Consider the following 20,175-nt stretch of genomic DNA (forward strand, 5'->3'; position numbering starts at 1 on the left):
AATACTGTAAGTAATGTGGAATCAGACGATATATATACCCCAGGAGGCGTCAAGTTTTTGAAGCTAGTTGAAATTTGAACAGTATAAATTGGAAGTATTATGTGGGAGATATTACGCGGCAAAAAAGTGTGGAGAATAAACATCCCACTAACATATGTGGGAATGCTTCATTCCCACAATAAATAAATAAAACTAACATCCATTTATGTAGTAGAGCAGTGCAACCAAGAGAAATGCTATAAGGGAATTAGCATTCCTAAAGTTTCAGGAACTGCTTGAAGGCTGCTCGAATCAGAGGCAAAACGTCTTCTAAGACAACCAGAACATTCCGGTTACAATCGATTCAATGCCCTGGGAATGAAATGACCTGGATGAATGAGAATATTCACAAACAAGCAAATATGGTGCAAATGACTGACTGGTGACCAGTTCAGCGTGTAGCCCGCCTCTCACCCGAAGTTAGCTGGAATCGACTCCAGCTCACACGTGACCCTGGTACAGATAAATGATACATATTACATACAAAACGTAGATAAATCCTTCTGACAGAAAAAGGCATCGCCGGTCTTGACCAGTTACTAGTTTTCTAAACCACTTTGGAGAACAGCTGTGAGAAACGGACATAGGTAGCCGTCACGACTTTGGGACCTTTTCAGTTAAAAATGGATTAGCCGCTTCCTTAGCGCCATCGCTAATGTCATTAGCAGCAGCTGGACGCAAAATGAGAAGATAAAGGTCAAATGTTTGCCTGAAGGACATGTCAGATATTCTGAAAATGCTCATTACTAGTCCCTCAGGATGTAGGTACCGAATGTTGACCCGACGTTAGGAAATCCCTATTTCGAAAAATAATAAAAAGAAATCCCTATTTTACTGCCTAGCGAAAGTGGACACACATGAATAGCTCATCCTGGTCCATAGGTGCTCGTTAGTGCTAAGTGATGCCCATGTGAACTCGATGGTGCATTAGCCTTGTGGATCAATAACAGGGGAATGCAAGGAAGTGCTACACTGTGACGGGCAGTCCAGGTGTCAGGTAGCTTCAGTTTGAGGCAGGGTCCTTCTTATGGCTTTTGATTTTCCCTGCATTTTAAAGCCGAGTGTCGTAGTACTCCCAAATGTCACTTCCAGAGTGTCGTATTTCAGGAAACAATCACAACGTCGCGTATCAGGAGGGATATTTATAGTCTGTTGGCACGCAGATCCTTGACTGAGAACAGTTCTCATTAGATCCACATTCAAGATGATCACGTCTTTCTTTGTTCATTTTTTTTTTTTTTTTTTTTTTTTTTACATCTCCCCTCCATCCACCAGCAGCCAAAGTGACGCAGCATTTATTTCTGGCTCACCTTCAAAGCAACATTCGCAAAGCCTCTTCATTTTATGGCTGCAGAGGAAAGGAATAAATATCTGACAAGTCCAAATGATGCATTATACTGTGTAGGAAAAAAAAACAAAAAACATAAAAGTCACACTCACTCCAAATTCAGGTGCCTTTTTCTATATGCCGTACATGTCCCATTTTGCAGCAAGAATCAATGGTAAATATGTAAATGAGAAAAAAAACTCACTAAGTGAGATAGGATCTATATAGCTCCAGATGCCAGAGGTTAACTAAGTCAAAGTATATATATATATATATATATATTAGGGGTGTCACGATTCGCCAACTCCACGATTCGATTTAAATTTCGATTTTGGGGTCACGATTCGATTTTTTTTTTCGATTTTTTTTTTTTTTTTTTTCTCCGCTCCCCCACTTTATAACACAGAGGCATATGCTTCTGTAGGCTAAGGCTAGTCTATGATCATTGGTTCTATTCATTGTACAGTAAATCTTATTTCAAAAGATCGGCTACATATAGGTGATGCAATTTCCATATTATTTTTGTGTACATTTATGTAATATATGATAATTGACATTAGGCAGGAATGATCAAATTCAAAGAATTTATTTACAATATAAAGTTAACCGTCTTGTTCTTACTGAAGTGTAAAATAAAAAATAAAAAAACAAAAACAAAAAGTCACAGTGGGTGCCTGCCATCTATTGACTGTTTTTGGTTACAACAGTGTGCTGTGCGTTCCTCTTAAAATAATGTGCAATGTGCAACAACAACAAAAAATATATTGTATCCAAAGTCATGGAACAAATACAGCCTGAACAAACTATATCCCAACATTTACAGTTGCTGGGCATACTGTAGCGTGGTTCAAGTACACTAATTAAATGTTTGAATCCAGCGTTTTCCACAGCCGAATAAGGCTGCAGGTCTGCTGCTATAAATAGACCTATGGCGTTAGTTATAGCTTTCGCGCGAGCTGAAGTGTGTGGAAGTTTCACTGTAAATGAGGATGAAATAGTTGGTTGGACCGTTGTTTTCCCACTTCTAGTTGAATTTGATAAATCTAAATCTTTGTGATGCCTGCGTAAATGTCCCGTCATGTTTGTCGTGTTTCCCGTGGCCGAGTACAGTACGCGCACATAGCATATCTTGCAAACTGTGGTCTTTTTATCGACAACGTGAACGTTGTCGACATAACTCACCGGGAACGCAAAATGTTTCCAAACTGGTGACGAGAGAAGCGGGAGCGGCTTGAAGCACCATTGCTGTGTCTGTCCGCGCTTGCCATCATGACTGCAGGAGAAGTCAGCTAACCCCGGGTTTTCATTGACTGCGGTTGCGGTGCGGTGCGTCTTGACTGCGTGCTCCGGACGGGTCAATTTTTTTGTCAATCCACACCGGCTCCGCACAGCTGCGGTCCGGCAGCTCCGTCGCCGCCCACTTCCCAACGTATCTCGCGGGACCGTGCGCGCGCGATCATGTGGCATTTCACAACGACAAACATACAGAAAGTCTGTGCTTCTTCTGCTATGAGATTCCATGCAGCATCTTTTTTTTGGTTGTCCTTGTAAAGTATATTAATAACGAGAGTCGGGTCAGTGCGTGCTCAAGGCGAGCGCCACTCTTTATTTCTGTCTTCCGCGTCGAATCGTGTGTCCTCTCTTCTATTTCGATGCTCGAAATCGTGACGTAATTTCGATCGATTTCGATAAAAAATCGAAATCGTGACACCCTTAATATATATATATATATATATATATATATATATATATATCGGATTTTCCACACTATAAGGCGCACCTAAAAGCCTTCAATTTTTTCAAAAGCTGACCATGCGCCTTATAATCCAGTACGCCTTATATATGGATCAATATTGAGCCACAACAGGTCTCGCTGTCAAGACGCTATCGGTGACCCTGCACGATCGGTGACGTGCATGCGCAGAAGATCGCGCCATCTTGGATCGCTAGCTAATACTTTACCTCAGAGAAAATTAAAAAAAAAACAGCTGTTTATGCATTTTGGAGTTGTCAGAAAGCTGGTTTGTAATCTATTAATGAAGACCTATCTGACTGTTTTGTTGACAATCCCTTTAGCGCAGCACCATCTAATAGATGTATAACGTAACCCCAGCCTCTACTGTAGCGCCTTATATATGGAAAAAGTTTGAAAATATGTCATACATTGAAGGTGCGCCTCATAGTGCGGAAAATACGGTATATAAAAATATATATATATATATATATTAGGGGTGTGAATTGCCTAGTACCTGACGATTCGATTCGTATCACTATTCACAGGTCACGATTCGATTCGATACCGATTAATCCCGATACGAATTTATAAGTCGATTGTTGCGATTTTTTTTCATTCAAATTTAGAAAATACTAATCAGTAAGCTTGTAGAGTGTAAGATTTATATGAAAATGTATTATTTATTTATCTGAAATTTCAGTCTTATAGAGGTTGTAATCTGTTTCATGTTTGAACAGCATTAAAATAAAATATTAAGGCTTAATGTTCCGTTCATATAACATTCTTCCATGCTCAAGGTGTGAATCCTAACCCGAAGTCAGACGTTTTGTTGAATATTTTTCCATTAAAAATGGAAGTTTAAAAATCGATTCACACACACACACACACACAAAAAAAAAAAAAAAAAAAAAGGCAATGATGATAAGACGTTGAATCGGTAAGACTACCGAATGAACAATTCTGAGCTCTTAAAAAATAAAAAAAAATAAAAAAAAATAAAAATAAAAATTCGATTCAGCCGCCTATTGAATCGATTCGAGAATTGCGCGATGTAGTATCGCGATATATTGCCGAATCGATTTTTTTAACACCCCTAATATATATATATATATATATATATATATATATATATATATATATATATATATATATATATATATATATATATATATATATATATATATATATATATATATATATTCATATTAGGGCTGTCAAAGTTAAAGCGTTAATAGATTAATTAATCACAAAAAAATGTCGCATTAATCACGTATTAACCCAGATTAATCGCACTGGTTTTTTTTTTTGACCGCACTTGAGCCTTGAACGTAACCGCGGATGGTTACATTGAAGGCTGCGCAGGTCAGTGATTAGGTCAATGCACAGCATTTCCTACGCCTGTTGTTCCAAAATGAGCGCGGTGACTCCAGTTGGTCTGCTCGGTGGTAAATTTCGCTTTAAAAAATACCCCGACGGGATTTTAGATAAAACAAAAGTCATTTGAGTATAATTAATTAATAATTGCTGAATTGCAACCAATTGATATGATGCTGTTATGTTTTGAGCAATACACGCATGCATGCAATTGCGTACATGCATTTAATCAATGTTTGCAAATGACATTCAGATAATAAAATGCGTTAATGTCAAAATATTACGGTATTTTGTATTTATTTTATACGCAAGTAATTTAGTCCTCATTTTTCCCACATCAGCATCTCCACCCCCCCGCCATTTTTTTTCCATCCACCTCAAAACAGTAATGGTAAGTACAGCATCTTATTTTTTTTTTATTTTAATGTATTTTAGATTTTTTTTTATGCAAAATATTTTTATGTGAATATTGACTTTAATGGGGAAATTCGACTTGAGTCGAAATTCGGGTTAGATCGCTAGCATAGGAACGGAACTCCGACGTTCCTCGAGGCGTCCCTGTCGTGTTTTTGAAATGAATGACTTCACCACTAGATGGCACTGAATCCTACACACTGTGGCTTTAAGTAAACGTCTGCCAATTAGCCCAACCTTGTCATTGTGATCCCTGCCAGTCTGATGGATGACTACTGCTGTCAATCAAAGAGCATCGACCCTGCCAGCAGGCCTTTAACAAGCAGGACCTTCTTCTTCTTCTTGCAAGCTCAGCATCTCATCAGTCTGCTTGATTACACATTGCTGGCGGTTTTATCACACCTCCAACCCTGCTCACCCACCAGTAAGTTTATGTGACACAATGACTTATTTATGGACATTAGCAAGGCGAAATCTAAATTGATAGTTGCAAACATACCTTATGTCATGGCTTGTTATTTTTGGTGACATTTTGGAGATTTTGGAGATTTAGTCCTACAGCTGTTTTTCACCGCATTGTCCTCCGATGTTTGTTCTGGTTGTGTGTGATTTGGACGTCTGGATGTTTTGACATCTTGGTGCTCGGTCAGGTTTCAGTGGGGTATGATGTCATCTTGGTTTTTGCTCTTTAGTCCTATAGGGTTGATCTCAAATGACGTCACGTTTTCTCATTACGATGGACGAGTCAGACAAAATAACAGAGTAGGACACACGCGTACACGTTTTGGAAGAGAACGACGTCCCAGGCGTGAAATTTCAACGTGGTTCAATCGCCAGAAACACACTTTGGAACAGCGTAAACAGTGGTTGACATGCGGAAACCTTAAAATGGGCGGAAAAAAGTAGGGAGAGTGAGGTATTGTGAGACACTGGGTAATGTGAGACACCACCTGTATCTAAAAAAAAAGAGCACATCTGTGGTCATGTGACCAATTTGGTATCAACCCCCTCCCATTTCAGCTTGGCCATGAAGAAGATGACTTGATTGTGCTGAGGTAAGCATGTGTTTTAGACAAAAATATATTTTTGGGATGTAAAAGTACTTTTTTTTGCTTTGAACTTAATCAACTGTTGCACTAAAGCTATTTGACTCAAGTGGAAAAACGTATATCCCACATATTGTTGAACTATCAACTTATAAAATGATGTGACAGTGCTAGCTAAAGATTAGTCTGTGTTGTCAAGAGAGGTTGTTCTTTATAAAATGGTGGTGGTGGGTTTAAGTGAGACAAATGCCATGGGGCAAAGTAAGACGGTGTCTCATTTTTCCCCTTTTCATACATGATTTCACTTTTCATTCATGTTTTGTTTTTCATGTCAGAAACAGTTTTTAAAAAAGCCATCATGCCAAGGAAATACAACAGGAAGACAACCTGGGGCAATACCTCCCTTGAAGAGATGAAAATTGCAGCCACAGAGGTCAAGGAGGGAAATAAGTCTTTAAGAGCAGTTTCAAGGGATCGAAATATTGACAAGTCAAGTCTCCTAAGATTCATAAAGAAAAAGGAGAAAGGGTTGTGAAATCAGTAGCTTGGGGTGCAGTGGCTCAGGCAAAGAGAATTTTCACTGATGAGATGGAGGAAGAACTTTCCAAACACCTGAAAGAACTTGCTGAACAGTTCCATGGCCTCTCTCCAGCTAAGTGTCGTCAACTTGCATTTGAATATGCAGAAAGAAACAATGTTGTTATCCCTGCTAATTGGAAGGAGGTGCAGTGTGCAGGTAGGTCAGAGTGTGCAAAAGATCATATGATTTAGTACAATAAGTTAACTAAGCTGATCTTCCCAAAGAGGCTAACTCTTTTACTAATGGATTGTCTGTAGGTCAAGAATGGTTTCGGAGCTTCCTAGCACGTCGCCATCTTTCTGTCCGAACTCCAGAAGCAACATCCCTTGGAAGGGCCACTGCGTTCAACAAAACAACCGTTGGGGAGTTCTTTGATAACCTGGCAGTAGTCATGGACAGGTAACATAATTATTTTTTGATTGCAAATATTTTATTAAGGCTTTATCTCTGAGATTAAGTTTGAATTCTTATCTATTTCTCTCTTTTCCTCCACTCTTTACAGGCATAAATTTGCCCCACACAAACTTTTTAATGTGGATGAAACAGGTGTCTATACAGGAAACAGGAAAGTGTGGGAGAGACCCATCTTTGCGATAAAGGAAAATGATGTTGCTCATGTTCCTAAAAGCGATGTTGTGAGGAAGCTGCCACAACCTACAAGGCCTGGAGGAACCACACGAAGAGAGCAACTCTTCAGCTTTCCGTGCAACCTTCAGGGTTGGAATGTAGAATAGGTTTTGCAATAGTGTCAGATGTCCTCGTCTGAGTTCTACTCCTGTTTTCTGAGTCACAGGCTGCTCTACTTCTTTCAGTTTGTTCTTTTCCCTGATTTTCAGACCAGAGATAGCTCTAAGGGTCCCGAGTTCTGATCCCAACTGTAAAAATGGTTCTTCCTCTTGTTTGATTGTTAAATAAAACATTTTGAATATTTTTGTTACAGTATTTGTTTTTGTTCAGTTACCTTCAAATGTTTAGGGAATAATGGCTTAATTGACCAGTGTCCATGATTTTTAAATTATTCCAACATTAATTCCGGAATCAGTGGTTGTTTAACTAGTTATTAGGATTCTGACTTTTACAACAGGTGTTGTTAGGCTTGATTCAGAGTGAAAAAAGTAAGTGGATCATTTTACCCCAAGCAGGATCAATTTACCCCACTGAAATTTGGGTTTTGTCTTAGTTTACCCCGTAGCTAGGGTAAAATGAGACACTTTACCACTTTTTTTTAAACAATTATATTTTCACTGTCTTTAGTCCTACATGCATTCTGATAATTTCTATTCTTAGTAAACATCCTAAATTAATGGAAAATGTGTTAATTTTATTGATACATCACTTAAACCTGCTTAGATCGGTAGAAATGTAAAAAATGTCTCACATTACCTCACTCTCCCTAGTTTTTGGAGAAAGGTAAGATTTATTTTGTGGTCTAGATGACTGCTAATCTCATGCTGGTCGCTAATTTTCACGAAAAACGAAACACATTGATGTCACGATTTTCATTTGAAGATTTTAAACCTACCTTTGGGCTGTTACTTCTGTCTAGTTACTTTTGGTTAAAGCGGCGTGGTGACACAGTGACCCCTCACATCTTAGTGACACAGATCTAATAGCATGTTGTTGTAGGCATAGGTTACCTTTTAAAACATCCAATCTGGTTTTATAGCGCTGATACTTTAAATTAATTTTCACATCTAAGCAGCACTGGCCTCCATAGATAAACTCTCTTTGGTGTCTTTACACTATAGTAGCTAGCATGTAGCAGCTAGCAGGGCTAGTGCCCGAAAGCATACAATAAACATATCTGCAGTCGCTCATATTAGCGCTAGATTTTCAGCTGCTGGCCCATTTCCACCGATCAAATGTAGAGAGCACATATATTTCATGTGACGTCACGACAAGCACCTACGTAATTTCCCCGTAGGAAAGAGCTGTCACGCCGCTACCGGCGTGGCGGTTCATGCTTTTATTGTTGTGTCCCTGTTTCCTGTTCTACCATGAAAATCTAACTCTCATCTCACCCCAGGTCACTTGCCCTTCCTGCCGCTCCATAATTACCGGTCCCCGCCCTTGATTATCACCACCTGCCACCAATCACCTACAGCAATAAAAGCCACCTGCATTCTCCCCTCAGTGCCGAAGTGTCACAGTCAGTGCATGGAAGCGTCCCACAGTCCTTATGTCCTCGTTCATGTTGCCAAGTGTTTTTGCCTTGTTTTTGTGCTTTTTCCTCCCCAGTGGAGCGCCTTTTGTTACCCCTTTTGCCTTGTGCCCTTTTTCCTCCCTAGCGGAGCGCTTTTCGTTGTCCCCAGTACCTTTTGCCTGTTTTTTCCTCCCTAGTGGAGCGCTTTTTGTTCTCCACTTTTTTGCTTCCCTGTTCTCCTCTCAGCTTGAGAGGAGACACCTGTTGGCCGGAAATAAACCTGCTGCCTTGGTGGCTTACCTTACGCCTGCGTCTGAGTCCTACCTTACCTCGTCGTGTCAGTACACTTCGGCCAGCATGGACCCAGCAGGCAAGGTCGAGGCTGCACTGCAGAGCCAGGAGGCCCGGCTCGACAACCAGGACCGGATCCAGCAAACCATGCTGTCCCAGATTGGGGAATTGACCAGCCAGGTCCACGAGCTGGTGAGCCTCTCACGGCGTCGAGCGCCAGCTCCCACCGGACAAATTCCTCATCCTGAGTTCTCCACGCCATTCACCGGGGTAGGATTAAGACTGGCCTCCCCAGAACGATACTCCGGTGAACCCGGGCGCTGTCAAACTTTCCTCACGGAGTGTGACATACATTTTGAACAGTTACCACAGGCATTTCCCACAGCCCGATCCCGAGTGGCCTTCATGGTGTCGCACCTGACGGGACGGGCCAAAACCTGGGCAACCGCCGAATGGGCCAGGGGTTCCTCGGTCTGTCAAAGCGTACAGGACTTTCAAGTCGCTTTGCGCCAAGTCTTTGATCCAGAGAACAATGACCGAGAGAAGGCACGAGCACTGAGCCGACTTCAACAAGGCAAGGAATCTGTCAGCGATTACGCTGTCCGTTTTCGAACACTGGCAACGAACAGTGGCTGGAACGCCATAGCTCTTCATGACCATTTCTTGAAAGGACTCTCACCTGCCATTCAAGAACTTCTGATTCCCGTAGATCTCCCCACGGACTTGGACGCTTTAATTTCCCTCGCCATCCGCACAGATCATCGTCGCCAGGAGCTGGCTAAGATCGGCGGACCTCGAAGGAGGGAGGAACCCACCTCCTGGTCACGGCCACCGGAGGCCAGAAGGCCGCAACCCATCTTTCCTTCCCGGCCGGAACCAGGAGAGGTGGACCTCGCCCGAGACGAACCCATGCAACTGGGAAGGGCTCGGCTTTCGCCTGAGGAGAGGCAGCGCCGACGCCGAGAGGGCCGTTGCTACTATTGTGGTGGTCTTGGACACTTGGTGGGATCCTGCACCACGAAGGGCAACTCTCCTGTGAGTTCTCCATCACCCCGACCCGCCAAGAACCACAGACTCACGCAAATTCAGATAACCCATCACAATGTCACCACAGATCTGTCAGCCCTTATCGACTCCGGATCCGACGAAAGTCTCATGGACTGGGAGCTCGTAAGGCAAATACGAGCCTCCACCGAACCCCTTTCCTCGATCATCCAGGCTAGAGCGCTGAACGGCAAAGAACTCTTCAGGATCACCCACATCACTGAACCTCTGGGAGTCCGAATTGGACAGCACTGCGAGACTCTCCGTTTCCACGTTTTCCACGCTTCATCTCCCACTTTGGTTCTGGGTCACCCTTGGCTGCGTCTACACAACCCCAGAATTGACTGGAACTCGGGAACCATTCTGGAGTGGGGAAAAGAATGCAACACTCACGGGTTGGAACAACCCGCACCCCGGAACACCACAGCCCAGGTCCACCAGGTGACTCTCGCCTCACCTGCTCAAGAGGAATACCCGAACCTGCACACTGTTCCCTCCTGTTACCACCACCTGCGGGAGGTATTCAGCAAGACCAAGGCCATGACTCTTCTCGGTCTCAGGACCGGAACGCCAGGCCATGAACACTTACATAGACGACTCCTTGAAAGCCGGCCTCATCCGACCATCTTCCTCGCCTGCAGGAGCAGGCTTCTTTTTTGTGAGCAAGAAGGATGGATCCCTACGCCCATGTATTGACTACAGCCCCTTGAATGACATCACAGTTAAAAATCGATACCCACTGCCACTGATGTCCTCGGTTTTCGACCAGTTGCAACAAGCCAAAATATTCACAAAGCTCGACCTCCGAAACGCTTATCACCTCATCCGAATCCGCGATGGGGATGAATGGAAGACAGGATTCAACACCCCCCGGGGACATTACGAGTACCTCGTTATGCCTTTCGGACTCACCAATGCACCAGCAGTATTTCAGGCCATGATTAATGAGGTACTAAAGGACTTTATTGATCACTTCGTGTACGTTTACTTGGACGACATACTAATATACTCTCCTGACCTAACGAGCCATCGAGACCACGTAAGCCGAGTCCTGCAACGCCTCCTGGATCATCAACTATACGTGAAAGCGGAAAAAAGCCTGTTCCACGTCAACACCATCTCCTTCCTGGGATTTGTCGTTTCACCCGGAAGGGTGGAGATGGACTCAGACAAGGTCAGCGCCGTGCGAGATTGGCCCACGCCTGACTCGCGAAAGAGGGTTCAGCAGTTCCTAGGATTTGCCAACTTTTACCGACGATTCATAAGAAACTTCAGCACCATTGCCGCTCCCCTACACGCCTTGACATCCCCACAGGTTCGATTCATGTGGACCCCGGAAGCCGAAAGAGCATTCAATGACTTGAAAATCCGATTTACCAACGCCCCAATCCTTAAAGTTCCTGACCCCAAACGCCAGTTCGTGGTTGAAGTCGACGCCTCGAATATTGGGATTGGGGCGGTGTTGTCCCAGCGCTGCCAAGAGGACGGCAAGACGCATCCCTGCGCGTTTCTCTCACGGAAACTATCGAAAGCAGAACGCAACTACTGTGTTGGAGATCGGGAGCTGCTAGCAGTAAAAGTAGCTCTCGAAGAATGGAGGCACTGGTTAGAAGGAGCTGAACACCCCTTCGTGATCTGGACCGACCATCGAAACCTGGAGTATTTACGCCAGGCCAAGAGACTCAACCCTCGACAGGCCAGATGGTCTTTGTTTTTTAATCGCTTTTCATTCTCTCTGACCTACAGGCCAGGCAGTAAAAATGCCAAAGCTGACGCCTTATCAAGAGTCCACGAGTCCGAGCCATTGGAGACCGAGCCTGAGACAATTTTGCCCCGTGACTGCATAGTCGGGGCCATGAGATGGCAACTTGAGGACGATGTCAAGGAGGCGCTGCGTAACGTCACTCCCCCCACGTCATGCCCACCACGGCGACTCTTCGTGCCTGAGGAGCTAAGGTCCCAGGTAATACACTGGGCTCACACATCACGGCTATTTTGTCATCCTGGCGTCCGCAGGACCATGTATGCTGTTGCCCGGAGATTCTGGTGGCCGGCAATGGAAACCACGATAAAAGAGTACGTCGCTGCCTGTCCGACTTGTGCCCGCAACAAGACTTCAAATCAGTCCCGGATGGGCCTTCTCCAACCGCTACCAATCCCATCTAGACCATGGGCAGAAATATCATTGGACTTTGTGACCGGACTACCCCCATCCCATGGTAAAACCACAATCCTCACCGTTGTTGACAGATTCTCCAAAATGGTTCGCTTCGTTCCACTATCCAAGCTCCCATCCGCCAAAACTACCGCAGACATCATGATCCACCACATATTCCGGTTTTATGGATTCCCACTGCACATCGTCTCCGACCGTGGACCACAGTTCGTCTCCCGTTTCTGGACGCAATTCTGCAAAGCCCTAGGAGCCAAGGCCAACCTGACGTCAGGGTACCACCCGGAGGCCAATGGGCAGGCTGAAAGATTAAACCAGCAACTCGAAACTGGACTCCGATGCCTCGTCTCCCAGAACCCGACTACCTGGAGCACTTACCTGGTTTGGGTCGAGCTCGCACATAACTCTTTACCCACATCTGCCACTGGTCTCACCCCGTTCAAATGTGTCCATGGCTACGATCCCCCATTCTTCGCCGAGCTAGAAGAGGAGGCAACGGTTCCCTCGGTTCAGGCCATGGTCCGTCGATGCCACAAAGTCTGGTCGGCGGCCCGGATGGCGCTTCAACGCCAGGGAGACCGGGTAAAGAGGGCCGCCGACCGGAAGAGGAGACCGGCGCCCGACTACCGCCCAGGCCAACGGGTGTGGCTGTCTGCCAAACACCTTCGACTCAAGGTACCATGTCCAAAGCTGGCCCCGCGATTTGTGGGGCCTTTCCCTGTTACCAAGTCCATAGGTCCCTCCGCCGTTCGACTCCGCCTGCCAAGATCCCTCAGAGTTCATCCAACATTCCACGTCAGTCAAGTCAAGCCGGTCCACGAAAGCCCACTTGTGCCATCTGAACCCGACCAACCCCCCCCGGAGATGATTGAAGGCGGCCCCTTTAACAAGGTTAGAAAACTTTTGGAAGTGCGTAATCAGGGCCGCGGAAGACAATACCTGGTGGACTGGGAGGGATACGGCCCGGAGGAAAGGCAATGGGTTCCCTCCCGGTTCATCGTGGATCCCTCGTTGATTGAGGAATTTTATGAAGAACACCCTGACATTCCTGGGCCGTCAAGAGCCGGCCGTTGAGGGGGGGGTACTGTCACGCTGCTACCGGCGTGGCGGTTCATGCTTTTATTGTTGTGTCCCTGTTTCCTGTTCTACCTTGAAAATCTAACTCTCATCTCACCCCAGGTCACTTGCCCTTCCTGCCGCTCCATAATTACCGGTCCCCGCCCTTGATTATCACCACCTGCCACCAATCACCTACAGCAATAAAAGCCACCTGCATTCTCCCCTCAGTGCCGAAGTGTCACAGTCAGTGCATGGAAGCGTCCCACAGTCCTTATGTCCTCGTTCATGTTGCCAAGTGTTTTTGCCTTGTTTTTGTGCTTTTTCCTCCCCAGTGGAGCGCCTTTTGTTACCCCTTTTGCCTTGTGCCCTTTTTCCTCCCTAGCGGAGCGCTTTTCGTTGTCCCCAGTACCTTTTGCCTGTTTTTTCCTCCCTAGTGGAGCGCTTTTTGTTCTCCACTTTTTTGCTTCCCTGTTCTCCTCTCAGCTTGAGAGGAGACACCTGTTGGCCGGAAATAAACCTGCTGCCTTGGTGGCTTACCTTACGCCTGCGTCTGAGTCCTACCTGGAGTTTGTTCTACAGATTGTGTGTCCATGCTAGGTGGCAGTTTCTTTGTTTTTAGCTATGCTAGCTACATTAGCTATCACAACGAGTGGTTCTTAAATTGAGGTCCTTCTTCCAGGAAGGCCACAACATACGTTAGACCTCTGAGAAAGGTTAACCTAGCAACACGTAGAAAATAGCAGGTAAAGTAACAGTTAGCCAGCTAGCTTGTAGCCTGGTGCCAGTGGTACCTTTGTGTACACTTGAGTTGAAAAGAGACATTTACTCACCCGAACAAAAATAAGACAGCAGTCATGTAATGCTTCTTTTGAGCCGAGTTCGCTGACCCAACAACACACGAAATAGTTGTAAGCCTCCAGGCTTTTATACACCTTCATTTGGCTAGTGGTGTAGTACGATGTCCGGAGGACGAGGTAGTTCGCAATGTCGATTGCCTCCACACCAGGCAAATCCGACACGAGTTCGGAAAAATCTTTTTTCCTCAGAGTGTAAGGATCATATCCGACATACTTTACTATTTTTAGAGCCCGTCAGCTACGTCCACGCTCACCCAATGCTTTTGCATAGTCGCTTTCCATCATTTTCAATGGCTGTTCGCTACTTCCTGACCCCCAGTTGAATTTCGCGCGCCGCCGGAATCACGTGATTGCAACCCACCTATAAGTGTCTTCGGTGACATTTTTCACGTAAAACCACTGCCGTTTAATTGCACATGCTCAAACCCAGTGTAGACATTCCTCTGGAAAGTCCCTTCGTTCGATCGAGGTCACAACATCGCAGACACCAAAGCAGCAGAGGTTTGTTGGAACCGCAATATGTCTGTGTGAATGACGTTCCACTGTTCTTGTGCTTGTGGATCTTGCATCAGTACTTCATTGTTAAGCCTGGTGTTTGTCTTGTTTTGAGTTTTGTCCAAGCATTCTTGTTTGGGTAGCAGATTCTTGTCGGATGTGTTAAAATCGCATTCGCTTCAGTTATATAAAAGCGATAAAGCGATACAGTAAATAGGCGATGGTGATTTTTATTTTTTTATTTTTTTTAACAGCATCACATCAGCGTTGGAAATTCCTTAGTTTAGTTACCATCAATGAACTTGATTTCATTTTCTACCGAGGCACTTGAACGCTTATGATGAAATTCTTTCTTTCTTTTATTTATTTATTTATTTATTTATTTATTTATTATGGCTGAATAGATTATCTGTTCATGTGGCTCATGTCCACATTTTTTTAATTTTTTGTAAAATATGCTCATAACCTAAAAAATGTAGGACACAAATATAGAGCAGCATTCATGCTAATTCAATAAATTCGACTTAATATGCTGTCATGATGTTTTTTTTTGTAAACAGGATACTTGGCTAACATCCGCTTTTGGGGTTAAAAAGTGCAGGATGCTGCTTCCAATTCCAAAAAAAAGTGTGTCTTTAGACAAAGATTTCACTCTTTTCCCCTGACTTGTTTTCATTTATCTGATTTTTGCCACCAAAGGATTTCTTTTCATCACTGATGGTATGACAATCGTGTAAATCACAGCTTTAGATCAAGACTGTCATGACTCGAGTCATGAAGGAGTGATGTTTGGGTCTTGTCTCGAGTCATGAAGGAGTTGCAACTAGTTTTAGGCGATGTGATGTCATATTATGTGATTTTAAGAATCTTTAATGTTATGTGATGTCAAGGATCCTTAATGCTAATAAAATTATGTCAAGAATCTTTGGTCGCGTTGCTGGGTCAACAGCCAATCAGAGGATTCTATGTCAGTACTGGTACTCACATGTCTACCCACAACCAATGAGATTGAGTGACTGTCTATATAAGCGTCTGAGAAATGTGTGTGCTTGCCGGATTATTGCTCACTGCTCCGCTATGCTTCTCCGCAGCCCAAGGGGGCTTGGCGTTTCATGATTCTCAAAGCATTCTCGTTGTTTTTCGTTTAGTCAGGTTATGTGACTAAATAGTTAAAACCTTGTTTGTGTCTGCGCTTTGGGAGCCAACCCCTCAGCACACAACAAAGATGAGCAGACTGAATCCTTTGACTTCACCCAAAAAAACTAAACGACAACCCTGACCCTACCAAACCATAATAATTGTTACTCGGACCAGCTGCACTGTGCTGGCTGCCAGGGTAAAAAAAAAAAAAGAGGGTGAAAGTGCTCCGGCTAATGTCATTTACTGTGACTGAGGCCTCTTGTACATGTTCATTATCTCCACTTGGAATCGTTTCGTGGTATTTGCAAACATCCAGTTGATTGAGTTTCCAATTAAAATGCACGGTGCAAAGTTCAAGAGACTGTGGTTGCCATGGAAACCACTGTATTAACACCAAACACCCTACCCCCGCCACCCTTCCTCTTCAGGACCATAAAACTGTAGATACTCGTGAGTGTGGACGTGTATCGCTAATACTTTTCATCCACGTGATTGAAGCGCTGCCTCTCATGTGACGACCACGTGACGCTGGTCCACGCATGAGCTTAAGGGCGCCATAAGGGCGAGACCGTATCTCTAATTAGCCTCCTTTATAATTCATGTAGAGGAAATGAGATTGAACACTCCCATTCCGATTCGTCGAGAACAGTCCGACATTATTATCATTACAACCAGAATCAATTGCTATTTGAAAAACTCGATTTTGAAGCTTGTCAGGTAACGTGGAAGGAGGAATGTGGAAAAATGTCATCATTTGGGAATTTTTATTGTGAAAGTGAAGGAAATTGGGGAGCAAGCGTGATAAATAGTTCCCAAGATTTCCTGGATGAGCTGAATATTTTAACGTTAGGATGGTTTGACTTGGTCAGATGTGGAAGGCGGAGGTAAATATGTAAAATATCTCCCAAGATGTTCCGAATGAGATGAGCAGTTTCGATTTGGATCAGCGAAGATGGGGAAGTTTTTGTTAAATATCAAAATATATTTTTTTAAAGGGAAGATTGGTAATTTTGGAATATGTAAAGATGACTCTGATGTCTGTAATTTTCAATCAGTTAGGGAATGTTAAAGTAAACAAATGTGGAGAATGATAATTTTATGCATTTTCACAATTATTCTACAAATGTTCACATTGGAATGATGGCATCACATGATTTTGTCGAGACTGGGGCGAAAAAAAACAACATCCTTTCGCAGCATGTGAAGAGTGAATGGGCTCGGTCATGAGATGGCGTCTCAAATCCGTTTGGATGTGAAAGTTTGCATGTTCAGGTCACATGCCGGACCTGGACCCGACTCTCCACGCTGTCTGGGGCAACCGTTGTTTTAAAATTAAAAAAAAAAAAAAAAGGAAAGGAGAAAAAGAAAAAAAAAAACACTTAACGGATAAGATAATCAGATCAAGAAATGTGTTTTCTCTGCTTTCTCCCGACACATTCCCACTAGAGTATTCCAAAGCTGAGGCTTTTAAACGAGTCTCTGGAGGTGAGAGCACTCAGATTCAAACACCCTTTATTGTGCATCTGCTGCCCCGGTTTTCTTTGTAGTGCAACCATCCACACTTTTACTTCTTCTGTCTGGTTTACATTGAGCCATGTATTCCGATAAGACTGAATCCGAACGGCCAAACTGAATGAAAATGCTCCATATAAACACCTCAATCCGAATGAAAATGCTGAACCCGAATGGAATTTAATTCGTTCATTCCGAAGGAGCGTCATGTATACACTTTATTCGGAATGGAGAGGCGTGGCGTGCGGCAACGCGCATGCGCTGTCTGTCGTTGTTTCCACCTCAAATGGCGGCGTCTCCCCAGAGCTTGTTGGCGAGGGGAGAACTTTTTAAGTATTTTTAAAAAAAAAATTTTTTTTATCAAGATGTTGTTTCAGTAAAAGTGTTAACACTATCACAACTACTGTGCTAAGTGACGAATGAATGCCATCTTGATAAATCACGTGATTGTTTTCCGTGTCTCTCGCGGCTTCCGCGGGGCTGATCTAATATAAACGGTAGATCGGAATGGATCATGCCGCATGTAAACAAGTAACCAGAGATCTTCTATGGAAGCCCAAAAGTGTCAAAATTCGATAAATAAAAAGGCCTTTTTGAAATAACTATCCTTTTGATAAATAACAGACAATTATGTAATATGGACATTAAATTTTAAAATGAGGTGTTAGTATTATTATGAAAAGTGTTATGCTATTCTTTAATATGTAACAAATATTTTATTTTGATTAAATATTTCATAATGATTATTTTAACAATGTCGTACGTTTTAAAAATAATGACATTTTATTTATTTTCAAGGTTTTATAAGATAAGAAAACGTTGTTTTACAAAGTCAGTTTTTATTTCATAATGTCCTTTTCCACAATGGTCTTCTTTTACATAATGGCGTTTTACAGCCGAATCACTTTGCTTGTCAATCAAAGTCAGTGGGTGGGACCACCTGTGTGAGCCGAGATCGCCGTGACGCCTACCCCGTAGCCTGACGCAGAATTTTAACAAGGCCTTTACGTTATGATCCGATTCTAAACGATTTGCTACTTCTTGGAGTACTTCTGAAAGTGACTTATCTATCGTATCCATGCTTTAGCAAGCCTGTGACCGCCGTGGCTCCTCATCAGGCGCTAAACTCTCCACGCGTGAATCGATACTGCAAGTGCTGCTGCTCATGTCTGTCTGTATAAGGGACTCAGCCAATCACGTAACTGGCTCCGCCTCATGTCATTTGATTGACAGGCCAAGTCATTCGGCTGTAAAACGCCGTTATGTAAAAGAAGACCATTGTGGAAAAGGACATTATGAAATAAAAACTGACTTTGTAAAACAACGTTTTCTTATCTTATAAAACCTTGAAAATAAATTAAATGTCATTATTTTTAAATAGTATGACGTTGTTAAAATAATCATTATGATGTAGCGAGCAGTGACGGGAGTCGGAGGCAGAGTGTTGAAGTCCAGAGCCAAAGACTGGCGTTTTATTGACATCATCAACAGCAACAACCACTCACTCTGCGCGAGGCTCACAGACCTACCAACATTTAGTTCTTTTATCCTTTCATCCTTTCATCCTTTCATCCCAACAAACTCCCCCTTCGTCCCAACGTTCCGTGGGTGAATTATGTTCTAATCACTACAATGAAATATTTAACCAAAATAAAATATTTGTTACATATTAAAGAATAACATAACACTTTTAATAATAATACTAACACCTCATTTTAAAATTTCATGGCCATATTACATAATTGCCTGTTATTTATCAAAAGAATGGTTATTTCAAAAAGGCCTTTTTATTTATTGAATTTTGACACTTTTGGGCATCCATAATCTTCATTCGGATTGATTTCAATCGTAATGACTAAGAAGTGGTCCATGTAAACCAGTCAGTAAGCCTTGAAATTCCGTTGACACAAACAAGTTGCTAAGTGGCGCCATCTATCCGTCGTCTGTAGCAGTTGCTGGTTCATTGGGCTTGTGCTGCTGAGTCAGCACACCAAGCCCGGCTCGCCTCTTCTTTTTTTTTCTTTCTCATTTGCTGCAGTCAACTGTTGTCGGCCATCTCGTGAAAAAGCAGACGAGCAGAGGCTGGCCGGACTGCGGGCAGACTTTTTATTGGACCACACCCGCAGCCCCGCCGTGACCGATGTCTGCAGCAAAAATGCGCAGATCGATCCCAGGCATCGTTCACCTATTTGGCTTCTGCTTCATGGAGAACAAAAACCAGATATAAATATGCAAAGTTGGCAGGAGGAGGTGTATTGTAGAACTATTTTTACTGCTCAATTAGTTGATGTTTGTTAATATTCGAGTGTTCCAAATGGATAACTATTAAATATGGTTATGGGCTTTGTCATTGAAGATGAAGAAGAAGAAGAAAGTTAAGGTTATCAGAATATAATGTTGAGAGGATAAAATGAGAGTTAGGGAAAGGAAGATAAGCATGGGATTAAACCATAAGGTTGATGACGTAATAAGTCAGTAAACTTGTCTCTTAATTGGTTGGATTTTGTGAAATCTACATCACTTCATTTCCAGATAAGAACTAACCCCCCCCGCCCCCCCCCAAAAAAAATCATTTTATTATTATTATTATTATTATAAATATATAATACAAAAAATATAAATGTAAAATATAAATGCCACAATATACCACTTTTATGCCATAAATATAAAACAAATCAAATAAGAAACAGTGACTGGCACGAATGTATGTGCATGCATTACGGTCTTTTAACCACCAGAGGGCAACCTTTGTCGACATTTTGTGTCCATTTTGCCCTCCAACTCACACTTGCAGGTGTGCAGCTGTCACTTTAATGACTTATGTTCACGTTATTTCTTAAAATCATTTGGTAAAGGGAAGGTTTTCAAAAAAAAAATGTCATTTTGTGTTTTTGTCTGTGCACATGCGCGTGTTTTTGTTTTGTCGGAAAAGAAAAAAAGACACAG

General features: G+C 43.1%; 1 long non-coding RNA gene across 2 annotated transcripts in view; it reads left to right on the plus strand.

Moving 5' to 3' along the window:
• Positions 1-7,652, plus strand: part of LOC144031143 (uncharacterized) — a 43,066-nt gene extending 35,414 nt beyond the window's left edge. For both annotated transcript variants that reach the window (XR_013287454.1, XR_013287455.1), the window contains exons 4-6: positions 5,150-6,671; positions 6,773-6,914; positions 7,018-7,652. This is a non-coding gene — a long non-coding RNA (uncharacterized LOC144031143). The remainder of the gene's footprint in view (positions 1-5,149; positions 6,672-6,772; positions 6,915-7,017) is intronic.
• Positions 7,653-20,175: the final 12,523 nt, after the last annotated feature.

The sequence above is a fragment of the Festucalex cinctus genome, chromosome 12 (genome assembly GCF_051991245.1).
Source record: "Festucalex cinctus isolate MCC-2025b chromosome 12, RoL_Fcin_1.0, whole genome shotgun sequence".
Classification (NCBI taxonomy): Eukaryota; Metazoa; Chordata; class Actinopteri; order Syngnathiformes; family Syngnathidae; genus Festucalex; species Festucalex cinctus.